The following is a 14619-nucleotide window of genomic DNA, read 5'->3' as shown; positions in this document are numbered from 1 at the left end:
CTACGCTCCATTATTGCGGACTTTTAGGCTGTTCCACATTCAGGAGAATCGGAGCCAGAACGCCACTCAGCCAAAATTCCTGATCACTGCATTGAGAACAGTAAGAGGCAATCAATCAATCAATACTAAAAAAATAATAAATAAATAAATAAAAACCTCTTGGGTGCCTGGGTGGTTCAGTTGGTTAAGCGTCCAACTCTCGAGTTCATCTCAGGTCATGATCTCGTGGTTTTAAAACTTTAAAAAAATATTTTTTTAGTTTTATTCACTTTGAGAGAGAGAGAGAGAGCTCACACATGGGAGGGGCAGAGAGAGGGGGGTAGAAAGGGAATCCCAAGCAGGCTCTGCTCTAGCAGTTCAAACCCACAAATCGTGAGATCATGACCTGAGCCCAAACCAAGAGTCAGAGGCTTAACCCACTGAGCCACCCAGGCACCCGTAAAAAAAAAACCAAAAACCAAAAAACAAAAAACAACCTCTTTAAAATGCACATTTTTTTTCTTTCCTTGTGTGTCTTAGAAAAAATTCAATGTTTCTGGGGCTCCTGGCTGGCTCAGTTGGAAGAGCATGCAACTCTTGATCTGGGGGTCATGAGTTCAAGCCCCACACTGGGTGTAGAGATTACTTAAGTAAATAAAGTTTAAAAAAATTAATATGCCTAACTGTAGGTTAAACCGTGCAAGTATTGATTGAATATCAAGCTCTAGTTTGGATATGCAAGAGACAGCAATGAAAAAAAGTGATAAGGACTCTGCCCTCCGTCCTAATGAGGGGCAACAGACAACAAAGAGTATAATATGCAGAAGGTAGCAAATATCAGACAAAAATAAAGAAGGCAATGAGGCTAGAAAGTGCTGGCAACTGGAAACAGGAGGTGGTGTTTTAAGTGGTCTTCCTCATCAGGTCGTCCTGCAGAAGAGAAGGCATGGAACTGTGGACAGGTGGGACACAGTATTCCAGGCTGAGGGGACAGTGTGCTAAGAATTCAAGGACACACAGTGGGTCTGTAAACCCAGTGAGGTGCTCCAGCTCTGGGAAGCCAGGCAAAACTGTTACTGGAAAGAACTGGGTTCTAGTTAGACTAGTCAGTCATGAACACTTTCAGCCTCCAGAAGATGGTGCAAGATATTTCCTTATGATTCCCATTGACTCACCTCTCAGTCCAAAGGGATAACCTTAGAGGAAAGAGGAGGACGGGGGCAAGAGAAAGGGGGTGTCTTGACGTGGCCTTTATGAAGACCAGGTTATAAAGAGTTGGGAGGAACCACTGTGAAAACAAGGCCGAGAGACTTTTGGAGATGGGTGACACCTGTACCCACCTAACTCCAACAACCAAGGTGAGAGCTCCACCCCTCGGCTGAGGGTCCTCACTCAGACTCCCAGCAGCTTGTTCCCATTTAAAGTAGAACCTGAGCAAATCTCACTTTACTGTCTTCTCTGTGATGGAGTTCTGACCAATCCCCTGACCTCTTGGGCCCTGTGTGGCTCTGCCCACTTCAGCTGACTTCCTTAGATTTACCTGTTGCCTGTAAAACCACTTACATTGCCCTTCCAGCTTTGTGGGTCTTCTGACATCATGGACTCTCCTCCCAGATCTGTGGTAGCAGCCAGAACCCCTGGTGCCAGTTAGGATGCTTTCTGTTGCAAATAAATGAAAAAGCAATGCACGCTCTCTTAAGCTCCAGGGGAATTTAGAAGCTTCTATGACTAGAAAACCCCAAGGTGGAAGGATTACAGGCATGGTTTGATCAGGATTAGGCTCTAGTTTATCTGTAATTTTCTCAGCCCTGTTCCCCTTGATGTGTCAGTTTCATTGCAGACTGGCTTCTTAAGTGAAAACAAGATGGCAGCCATGATTTGGGGCTTCATATCTGTATTCCACATTGTGGAAAGCAAAAAAAGGTCATCTAAGTCCAGAACCCTCCACTAAAGTTCTGAGAAGCATTCTGATTAGAGTGACTTAGCCGCTCAAAACCAATTTCTCTGGCCGGGGAGAAGGTGCATTCAGACGAGCTTAGCCCCGAACCATCTGGATCCTCAGCGGAAATTGAGACTGTCGGGAAGAATGAAGGAAAGACTAGAGGCCAGAGGGAGAGCCAGAAAGTTTCCAATATAGCTCACCCCTTGGCTACCTGATCTCCATTTATGTCCTTCTCATAAGCAGACTTTCTGAAAAGCTCAGGTCCTATGCTATATGCTCAGTCCCTCCCCAAAAGAACGAACCAGTTGCTTCATCCACCTCCAAAGCCAGGATCTCTGTGAGAAAAACAATCCTCTGAGAGACCTTGGTGGAGCAGATCAATGACCAAAGGCTAAAGAGTAAGCAACCAGCCCCAGCGTGGCCAAAACCCAGTGGTGAATGAGAACAAGATAACTGCCTTACAAACTCCATTGGGAAAAAGGGAGAAAGGTGAACCACGCATGGGGGCCCCTGGAACAGAAAGAGAGGGACTCCCTACACAGAGTCAGCCTGGTCTGGCTGTCCACAGGTCTGCTCCCTGAAGGCTTCCCTTGAAGCTGGTCTTCCCCGGCTGCTTCACAGGTGGGCACTGGGAAGAATGTCCTTTCTGAGGATCCTACACGTTCAACAGCCTATTCTCTGTGAGCAACTGGACTGACCTAGCAGTTGTCTGACAGCTCTGGGATTCCTTGGCAATAAACTTCCTTAAAATGTAACCGACTTCCAGCCTATTTCTAGTCAATCCCACATGCTCGTAACTCAAAACCAGAGTTCTTGGCTTGTTTTAATATTATGCTCTAGAATTGGCCCTGGACTTGGCCCAGGAGTTCTGTTCCCTGTCTCCTCCCCACCAGATTAAATAAAGCAAGCCCACCTTTCCCAAAACAAATGTAACATTGTGTATCAGTTATACTTTAACACAAATAAAAATAAAAATTAAAATAAAATAAAATAAAATAAAATAAAATAAAAGGCAGCCCACTTTTGTAAGTCAAATCTATAAGCTGGAGTGACCGGGCTAGGAAATTTAATTCTTCCCACCAGGCTATACCTCAGCTACATTTTCACGATAAGGGAGACTTTACCTTTTGTCCGATGGAGGGCCGTTAACAAGAATTGCTTATATGAAGTCTATGTAATCAGCATAAATAAGTCTTCATATAGAAAGAGGAATATAAAATCAGATGGATGGGTGTCTTTAAAATGGGATAAGCTTTTCATTAAAAGAGAAACTGTGAAACACATTGTTTGAATCTGAAAGTACTTTGTTATTTGGGATAATAAATCCCTTCTGGAAAAAGGAGTTAGAAGATAGAAAATATTTACAGCCCAGGGAGCCAGAAGAAAAAACAATTTGCTTGCTAATCAGATTGACACAAGGTCTCAAGAAAGACAATTGAATTATGCTCTGTTCAAATGACACACATTTCTTTTTGTGTTTTCCTGCAATTCAAAACAAAAAGATAAGAACGCTGGCTAGCAAATTGCTGTATTCCAGGATCATTGTTTACCCATCTGAAACATAAGTCTAATATCTGTATCAATGTCAAGATTTATAAACCATAATTTAGATAATTGCAGAGCATCAAAATATGGCTCATGCAAGGCATAGTGTTATTAGTTATTGACAGCTGCATAGCAGATACACCACAAACTTAATAGCTTACAACATCATCCTTTTACTACCTCACAATTTCTATGGGTCAGGAGTCCAGGCACGGCTTTGTTGGGCCCTCTGTTTAGGGTCACAAGGCTATAATTAGTGTATTAACTGGGCTGCGTTCTCACAGAGGCTCGACTGGTGAAGAATATGTCTTCACGCTCATTCTCTTGTTGAGCTATATGACTGAAGTCCCAGATTTTTGCTTGCTTTCCACCAGAGGCCGGCTGTAATTCCTTGCCTTCCTAACATAGCCACTGACTTCATCAAACAGGCAGTGAGAGGCTAACACTTTTGTCACATTCTATTGGCTAAAAGCAAATCACATGTCCTGCCCACACGCAAGGAAAGTATACATTAGATTGAAAGACTGTGGAACATTAGGGATTAGGAAAACCAGGTGCAAATCCCATCCATAACACTTTCTAGCTTTGTGTTCTTGAAAAGTAGCTGAATCTCTCCTAACCTCAGTTTACCCATGTATAAAATGGGCTATTATATTCAGACATGAAGTAGGATGTTTTCAACTGCAGGTAAATGAAGGCCAATTAAAAGTAATAAACAATGAGAGATTTCTTTTCTTACAACAAGAAATCTGGAGATGAGGCAGTTTCAGGGTTAATCTTACCTTTCAAGAAAGAGCGTGCACTGGGGAGAGGGGCAGAGGGACAGAAAGAGACTCCTAAGCAGGCTCCATACTCAGCATGGAGCCCTACGTGGGGCCCAATCCCACCACCCTGGGATCACGATCTGAGCCGAAATCAAGAGTTGGATGCTCAACAGACTGAGCCGCCCAGACGCCCTTGCTGCTGAGATTTTAAGTTTTTTTCATTAGTGGACTATTTCTTAAGTTTAAAGAAGAACTGAAGTTCTCATACACTCCCTCTCTCCCTTTCGGTCTCTCCTATTATTAACATCTTGCATTGGCATGGCACGTTTATTAAAATTAAGGAATCAATATTGACACGTTATCATTAACTGAAATCCATAATTTATATTAGATTCACTCTTTGTTTTGTAACGTTCTCTGGGTTTTGACAAATGTATCATGGCATGTCTCCATCATCACCATATCCTACAGAATTGCTTCGGTGCCCTAAAAATCCCCCCATGCTCCACCTGTTCATGTCTTCCATTCTCCCCTTAAGTGTCTGACCCATAATCTTGCATTTTCCAGAATATCATACAGAAGGAATCATACAGTATGTGGCTTTTCAGATATGCTGCTTTAACTTTGTAATATGCATTTCAGCGTCCTCTACGTCTTTCTGTGGCTTGATAGCTCTTTTCTTTTTATTGCTGCAAAACACTCTATCAACTGAATGCAACCCAGTTTTTTTATTCACCTACTGAAGGACATCTTGGCTCCTTCCCATTTTTTGGTGATTGCTATTATAAACATTTGTGCACATGTTTTTGTGTGGACATGGGTTTTAAGTTTGTTTGGATACATACCTAAGAGTGTGATGGCTGGGTCATGAGATAAGACTATGTTTCCTTTTGTAAGAAACTGTCAAACTGTTCCAAAGTAGCTGTTCCATTTCACACTTCCATCATCAGTGAATGGAGATTCCTACTGGTCCACAGCTTCACTGACATTTGGTATTGACAGTGTTTTGGATTTTAACCATCCTAATAGGTATGTAGTGGGGTCTCACTGTTTTAGTTTACAACTCTCTAGTAAATATGAGGTGGTGGTTGGAGCCTAGGGTTTCTGAAACTATGGTTATGGAGAGTGGAGTTATTGGTGAGGACAAGGTCAAGGGAATACCAGTGGAAGCAAGTGGTTGTGGTAGGGCAGGAGAAGACTCCTGTAGGAGAGGAGGCTTGAGAACTGAGAGATCAGGTCAGAAGAACTGTCTACATAAACATTGACATCATAGAATCTTAGGCTAGGGTTTGGAGGGGAGCACATGGTGAATGAAAAGAAAGCATCCAGAATAGTAACTAAGAAGGTTGACAAGGGCTTGGAGAATAGAAGAAAAGCACCAAAGGAGAAGGAGAAGGAGGAGGAGGAGGAGGAGGAGAAGGAGAAGGAGAAGGAGAAGGAGAAGGAGAAGGAGAAGGAGAAGGAGAAGAAAGGGAAAAGCACCTTATTCTTAAATACTCCAGGCAGGTGCTAAAACAAAGAGAATGGGATAGAATTAAGACTCCAGAAACCATACATCTCATGGTCAACAGATCTTCAACAAGGATGCCAAACCATTCAATGGGGGAAAGAATAGTCTCTTCAACTGATGGTGCTGGGACAACTGGATATCCACATACAAAAGAATAAAGTTGGATCCTTACATCACACCATATGCAAAAATTAACTTAAAATGGATCAAAAGCACAAATATTGAATCATCATATTGTATATCTGAAATTAACATAATGTTACATGTCAATAAAAAAAAACCCACAGAGATAATACTTTTAGAAAATGGTTCATGGCATCCGGATGGCCAACAGGCACATGAAAAGATGTTCAGCGTCGCTCCTTATCAGGGAAATACAAATCAAAACCACACTCAGGTATCACCTCACGCCAGTCAGAGTGGCCAAAATGAACAAATCAGGAGACTATAGATGCTGGAGAGGATGTGGAGAAACGGGAACCCTCTTGCACTGTTGGTGGGAATGCAAATTGGTGCAGCCGCTCTGGAAAGCAGTGTGGAGGTTCCTCAGAAAATTAAAAATAGACCTACCCTATGACCCAGCAATAGCACTGCTAGGAATTTATGCATGGGATACAGGAGTACTGATGCATAGGGGCACTTGTACCCCAATGTTCATAGCAACACTCTCAACAATAGCCAAATTATGGAAAGAGCCTAAATGTCCATCAACTGATGAATGGATAAAGAAATTGTGGTATATATACACAATGGAGTACTATGTGGCAATGAGAAAAAATGAAATATGGCCCTTTGTAGCAACGTGGATGGAACTGGAGAGTGTAATGCTAAGTGAAATAAGCCATACAGAGAAAGACAGATACCATATGGTTTCACTCTTATGTGGATCCTGAGAAACTTAACAGGAACCCATGGGGGAGGGGAAGGAAAAAAAAAAAAAAAAGAAGTTAGAGTGGGAGAGAGCCAAAGCATAAGAGACTGTTAAAAACTGAGAACAAACTGAGGGTTGATGGGGGGTGGGAGGGAGGAGAGGGTGGGTGATGGGTATTGAGGAGGGCACCTTTTGGGATGAGCACTGGGTGTTGTATGGAAACCAATTTGTCAATAAATTTCATAAAAAAAAAAAAAGAAAAGAAAATAAAAATCCCACAAAATAAAAAAAAATAAAAAAAAGAAAATGGTTCATGGGACACTTGGGTGGCTCAGTCTGTTGAGCATCTGACTCTTGATTTTGGTTCAGGTCACCATCCCAGGGTCATGGGATTGAGCCCTGCATCAGGCTCTGCACTGAGCATAGAGCCTGCTTCAGATTCTCTTTCTCTCCTCTCTCTCTCTCTCTCTCTCTCTCACTCTCTCTCTCCCTCTGCCCCTCTTTCTCGCCCACACAGTGTCTCTCTCTCTAAAATAAAAAATAAAAATAAAAATAGATCAAAGACCTGATTATAATTAGTAAAACTATAAAACTCTTAGAAGGAAACATAGGGGTTAATGTTTTCATTACCTTGAATTGAGCAATGGCTTCTTATATGTGACCAAAACACAAGCAACAAAAGAAAAAAATTAACTGGATATCACCAACATTAAAAAACTTCTATGCATCTATCAAGAAAGTGAAAAGACAACCCACAGAACAGGAGAAAATATTTGTAAATCATATTTCTGATAAGGTTCTAGCATCCAGAATATCTAAACAACTCTTAAAATTCAACAACAAAAACACAACCAACCCAATATTTTAAAAATGGGCAGGGGATTTGAATAGACTCTTCTCTAAAGAAGATACATAAATGAAACCAGCATGTGACAAAATGCTCAACACAGCAGTCATTAGAGAAATGTAATCAAAGCCACAATAGCACACACTTCATCCCCACTAGGACACATGTGATAATAATGTTACCAAAAATAACAATAATAATATGAGAAAGAACAAATGTTGAGGAAGATGCAGAGAAATTGGGACCCTCATACATTGTTTGTGAGAATGTAAAATGGTGTTGCCACTACAGAAAACAGCTGGGCAATTCCTCAAAAAGTGAAACATAGAATCAGCAATTCCAGTCGCAGGTATGTACCCAAAAGATTGAAAGCAGGGACTCACATACTTGTACACCAACGTTCATAGCAGCGTTATCCACAATGGTCAAAAGATGGAGACACCTTAATATTTATCAACAGATGAATGGCTACACCAACTACGGCACATCCACGCAACGGAATACTACCCAGCCATAAAAAGGAAAGAAGGACTGAGTTTAGCTAAGAGTTTGCCAAGAGTTTAGCTAAACTACTCCATGGAACACTGCCTTGGCATACATTTTGTTTGGCCAAGCAACCTTCGGGACCTCAGCCTGATACCAGCCTCCTCATGCAAGCACATGCGTTTAATAGCAGCCCAGACTCACAGGCAAATGTAGGTTCCTGATACGACTTCTGCAACAGCCTTTGGGATAAGCAGATTCTCCTGCCTCCCAGTGCCCTTAGATGGGATCCCTGTGGGACTTACCAAAACCATGCTTTTGGGGTTTAAACTGAGCAATTGAGCTCTAGCTCAGGAACCCCCAAAGCACTCAGGCCTGTGGCTCAGGTCCTGCCCCTCTCTGCACTCTGCCTTGACCTCCTTTGTGGCCCCTGGAGTTGCGTACTTCCTCCAGGACCTGTGAGTAATAAACTGCTCTACTGCAATTTCTCCTGTGGTTGAACTGGGGCTCGCCATTGGCACCCTGTGTTCCACTGAACGAATGTTAATTTCACAAAGTCATAACAATGCTACAACATCGATGAACCTTAACGACACTATGCCAAGGAAAAGAAGCCAGACACAAAAAACTATATATATATATATATATATATATATATACTGCACGATTCCCTTTATATGAAATGTCCAGAAGAAGTGAATCTGTAGAGACAGAACATAGATTAGTGGTTGCCAGGGACTGAGGGGGAAGGGGAATAGGAGTGACTACTTAAAGGGTATAAAGTTTTATGTTTGAGGATGAAGGTTCTGGAGCTAGATAGTGGTGATCACATAACGCTGTGAATGTACTGAATTGTACACTTTAAAATGATCTCCATGACGAGAGTTTTATATTGTATGAGTATTACCACTGAAAAAAAAACAAAAAAGGAAAGGGACTCTTCACGGAGGGAGGGGAATGAGCCAGCCCCAGAAAACAGGGTGAGGTGCTTTCTGGGGGGGCAGTGAAGGTACACGTGGGCCACAGGGCAGGGGCACCTCAACGGTCCAGAGGTGCACCTGTGGCTCCCACATAGCAAGGCAGAGTGACCCTCTGACGGTTCCCAACTAAGCACATAAAAAGCCTTCAACGAATTTTTCTTGAAAGAAAGAAGTTCCCTGCCTGTGCTGTGAAGAGTGATGCCTCTCCCTTCCCCTCTCCAACCCCCCAAACACTGCAGCACCAGAAGAACAAAACCTTTCAAGTGGCCTGGAAATGCTAAACCATTCATTGCCCTGACCAAAGAATGGCTCTTACAAGGTCAGAAGCGGGATCTTGTCGCCCTCCTCTGGTCACTGAGCAGCTTTGGTTTTTCTCCCTCTGCCTAAGGCGAGGACCACCCGCTGCCTCGCTGGCTGGATTGGAGCTGGCTGGGCAGTCTCCCCTTGCTGTGTGCGCAGAGCTGGGTCCCGAGATGTTCTGGGAGCTGAGGTGCCAGGGGCCGTGAAAGTAGCACACCCTTGCTGTCCCCTCCCCTCTTCACGCGCACACTGGTGTCCTGTACCCTCCGACCTCCCACGCAGCAGGCTCCTGGGTCTCAGCTGCCCTGCTCTCCCATATGACCCCGCAGACACCCACATCCCTCTGCTCACTGCTTGAAAGACAAGTTCACACCCTTTTCCATGTATATTGCTGACCCCTACGGACAGCCTGGAGAAATTACAAAGATCTAATGCTTCTGAGCTATAGTGCAAGGCTTCCTCCTTTGCAAGTGACAAATTGGGCTTCTACCCCAGCTTTCAGTTCTCAGGAGAGAACTCTCGATCCTCTGACAGACTCCTCACCAAGAAGGCTCCCCTTCCCTGGCTGGTGATAAAAGTCAGACTGGACAACAGGTGTCCCTCTGTCTCAGGTGGTCTAATTCCATCCATGAAGACCCAGTGGAGTGCTGTCCAGTTCACCAGAACTTCCACCTTCCCTCCTGGATCTGAGATGGGCTGGCCTTTGTGTAGATAAAGAGCTGTCTGCTCAAGGTACCTGGAGAGATCTTCAATACCTTGCCCACCCAAAGGTATTTCCCTTACGAGCCGACCACTTCACCTTGATGTATCCATAAACCATCAATGAAAGATACTCTGTCTCACAACAAGAGAAATGTAAAATAAAACTTCACGGAGATACCATTTTTTGCCACAAGACTGGCAGAGATCAAAAAGTCTGATAATTCACCATGTCGGTGATTCAAGAGGATAAACACAAGACACTTTCCTATGTGTTGCGCATGAGGGTGCAAATTGATACAGCCTCTACCAAGAACAAGTCAGCAATATCTGTCAAAATTTTAAATACACGGGTGCTTTCACCCAACAATTCACCTTCCAAGTATTTATTCTATAGATGTACTTGTGCATGGATGAAACGACAAGGATGTGTATTGCAACACCGTTTGTAGTAACAGAAGATGAGGGAAATCCTCATCAGGAGACTGGCTTAAATAACCCATAGCACAAACACCAGGAGAACACCATGCATTTCTTTTGGTAATGAGGCTGTTTTCTATGTTCTAATGGGAAAATATCTCCAAGGTTTTACTGTTCACTTAAAAAGGTAGCATGTCATACAACGTACTATTTCCATTTGAGCGGAAGTGGATAGATAGATATAGATAAATAATCACATGTGTTTATAAATGCGTAGAACATGCCTGGAAGGATACTCAATAAACTGGTAGTATGATTTTTATGGGAAAGAGAACTAAGGGATAAGGAAGAGAAAGGCACATTTGACTCAATGCCCGCTTTTCTACATCGTGGTAAAATACGCATAAAGTTCACCATTTTAACCATTTGTAAGGGCACAGTCCAGTGGCATTAAGTGCATTCACATTGTTGAGTATCACCACCACCATCCATCTCTGGGGCTTTTCCATCTTTCCAAACTGAAGTTCTCTCCCCATTAAACAATAGCTCCCCATTTCCCTCTCCTCCCAGACCCTTGCAACCCCTATGAACTTGACTACTCCGGGTACCTCACCTAAGTCGAATTATACAGTATTTGCCTTTTTGTTTCTGGTTTATTTCACTTTGTGAAATGTCTTCATCAATACCTTTTTATGTCTTTAAAAGCACCAGGAGAGCTTTTTAAAAAATACTGATGCCCACGTCTTCCCCCTAGAAAGTCTGATTTCATAGGTGTGCAGTCCAGCCGGGTCACCAGGGTTTTTAAGGCATTCCAGCTGAGGGGCGCCTGGGTGGCTCAGTCGGTTGAGCGTCCAACTTCGGCTCAGGTCATGATCTCACAGTTCGTGGGTTCGAGCCCCATGTCGGGTTCTGTGCTGACAGCTCAGAGCCTGGAGCCTGCTTCAGATTCTGTGTCTCCCTCGCTCTCTCTGCCCCTCCCCGACTCGTGCTGTCTCTCTCTCTCTCAAAAATAAATAATAAACATTAAAAATTTTTAAAGATAAGACGTCCCAGATGATTCTAATGTTTGGTGAGGCTGAGCATTCTCCCAAACCACATCAGACATGCCTGAAATGTTCCCAGCCTCTCATGTCCCACCTCTGACCTACTCATTCAGAATTTTCAGGAATATGCCATTTGAACCAACACTCTGAGTGACTCCAAGAGGCCATCCTGGCTTGGAGGGAAGCACTCTACCACACCACAAGCTGGCCTGGGATGCGAGACACTCAGCATGCAGTCAGTTCCCAGCTTCGGGGATTGACATGCATGGAGCTGTCCCCACTGGGTACTGTAGAAACAGAATAGAAAAATTTTACTATTTAAGGAGAAAAAGCTAAGAGGATAGTGATAGTGACCATTAGAGTGATAATGATCGTTTTCACACTTACCTATCATAGACTAGATTCTTTTTTTTTTTTTTTTTTTAACGTTTATTTATTTTTGAGACAGAGAGAGACACAGCATGAGCAGGGAAGGGGCACAGAGAGAGGGAGACACAGAATGCGAAGCAGGCTCCAGGCTCTGAGCCGTCAGCACAGAGCCCGACGCGGGGCTCGAACCCACGGACCGTGAGATCATGACCTGAGCCGGTCGGACGCTTAACTGACCGAGCCACCCAGGCGCCCCTAGATTCTTTTTTTTTTTTTTAATGTTTATTTATTTTGAGAGAAAAGAGAGAGAGTGTGTGAGAGAGGGAGAGAGAGAATCCCAAGCGGGAGACAGTAAAAAGAAGCAAGTGAAATTTATTTTGAAAAATATCTTTGGGGCGCCTGGGTGGCGCAGTCGGTTACGCGTCCGACTTCAGCTCAGGTCACGATCTCGCGGTCCGTGGGTCCGAGCCCCGCGTCGGGCTCTGGGCTGACGGCTCGGAGCCTGGAGCCTGTTTCCGACTCTGTGTCTCCCTCTCTCTCTGCCCCTCCCCCGTTCATGCTCTGTCTCTCTCTGTCCCAAAAATAAATAAACGTTGGAAAAAAAAAATTAAAAAAAAATAAAAAAAAAGAAAAAAAAAAAAGAAAAATATCTTTTATTTAACTCAATATATCTAAAATAGTGTCTTTGAAAGTGTAATCAGTATAAAGCATTATTGAGATTCTGCTTTTCATACTAGGTGTTTGAAATCCAGTGTGTTTTACACATACAGCACATCTTAATTCGGATGAACCATATTTAAAGCATTCAATAGTCCTGTGTGGCTGGTGGCTGCCATATTGGACAACACATACTAGAGACCCAGGATATCCTTGGGAAGGGTACCACTGCACAATCATGGCTCATGTATAATCAGAGACAGCAGGGTCCTCACAAAATAGTATGTGGAATTCTTAGTTATCGACTGGAGCAGAGAGAAGTCAAGGACAGGACAAGAAAAGCAAATTCAAATTCACATGGGGGTGCCCAATGCTGAGCAGGGGACCGCACTACAATTCTCTGCCTGGGTCCGTGGTCTAAGACAGCAGGCTAAGGGGCTGCAAGGGGTATTGACACACAGGACTGAGAGCCCCCGGTGAGCAGGACTTTCAGAGGAAGGAAGAGAGACAGGGAGCCGCAGGGCCATACAGAGAAGTGAGGAGTGCCTCACACTTGCTTTCACCCCCCTTCAGCAGGCCTGCCGACCTCTCCACTAGCTTTAATCCCGCACAGAGCACCTCTCCTCCCAGGAACATTCCACAGCAGCCTTTATGTCAAGCCAGCCATGTAAGCAGTCTTTCAGGCAGCACCTCCAAGTGGGATCCCACAAAAAGATGAGCAGATCTTACTATCAAATGCCTTCTTGAAGAGATCAGAAGAATACAAAGGAGCTGGTTGGTCAAGGGCCCTGAATGCTAAGACTGTAAGGAAGGGTCAGAGAAGGGACTTATCCCCAGAGCCCAATGGTTACCTGTCAAATCTCAAGTGCCGTAGGGGAAAAAAATAGAAGAGAAGAAAGGAACCCTGGCTTTATTGGGCTATCTGTTGTGGTGGGATGGAGGTGGTTTAAAAACAGCTCCCCTGAATTTTCTAGCACTCTTTGAAAAAACAGGTTCCTTGGGAAGAGGTATGTATTTGGAAGAGTTTTTCTCTATGCAGGTACCCAAACATACTTTGTATTCACACACACACACACACACACACACTCCACAGGTTTTTGGAATTAATGGCATTAGACAGTACTGAAGAAGTTAAGCAAAGCAATACACTAAAATCTCATTGGAAAAGACAGTCTGATGGCATGACGGGCAGGGGGACAGAGATCCCAACTGACCACATTTGCCTTCCTTGCAGATCCTGGGCCTATGCTAAACCAAGTCATGCTGTTACATAGTTTTAGAAAGGGCAGGGCAGCATGAAGTACTTGAAGTTCTTCAAGCAGCCTTCAAACCTGCTGTAAGAGGTGATGGGCTACAGCTAATAACCCAGCAGAGAAGTGTGAAGTCTCAACTGCATAATTAACGCTCACCAATGGAGCTTACCTCCAGTGAAAGGTGTATTCAAAAGAACAAGGAAGTGTGTCTAATGGGCCCCTGGAGGTGGTTGTGTTCATAACAGGGAGGGAGGATTAAGTTTTGAAGCCAGAAATAATTTCCACCACCTCACCACACATATCCAAGCAGGAAAATCCCATCCTAGCCAACCCTTGCCTCACAAAAAACCACATATGGTATGTTGCCCGCCATGTTTTTCTACAAGGCATCACATAGGGCTAAGCTGTATGTATTCCCTTCAGTGGAGCCAGGGAAGGGCCGGGAGGGTGGGAGAGTGAGCTGGAAAAGAGGCAAGGATGTCAGTTGGGGGCTTTTTTGTTTGCTTATCTTTAACGGTTGTTTTATGCCCACCCACGAAAAAAATGTATTGCTGCTTTCATTAGTTGAGAGATCACCATTTAATGATCTCTTACTAAAGAACTCTGAAAGTAGAAGTCCGGAAGCTGAGCTCTCTGCTGTGGACTGCCTGCCCCTTGCCACGCCAGCTCTAGAAAGGCTTAGAAGCATAGAAGGTAAGATTTGGATGCGCCTTAGAGTGTATCCCCCTTAGACACTTCCCCATTCAAGTCTGAGAAGAGAAGTGCCTTCTCTGAAGCCAGGTGGGGACAGTCTTGCAACAACACTGGGGAGACCAGAAGTTACCAGGCTTTGATTTCTCAGGCAGACTTCATGTGTATCATCTTGGAAGTTTAATTCGTATTTAATGAAAAATCTTGTGAAATTCCAAATGTTGAACCTGCCGCTCCTTTTCTTGGGAAAGGTAAGAGCAGGGAGGT

The sequence above is a fragment of the Lynx canadensis genome, chromosome D3, assembly GCF_007474595.2.
Source record: "Lynx canadensis isolate LIC74 chromosome D3, mLynCan4.pri.v2, whole genome shotgun sequence".
Classification (NCBI taxonomy): domain Eukaryota; kingdom Metazoa; phylum Chordata; class Mammalia; order Carnivora; family Felidae; genus Lynx; species Lynx canadensis.
Note: the sequence above shows the minus strand (reverse complement) of the source record.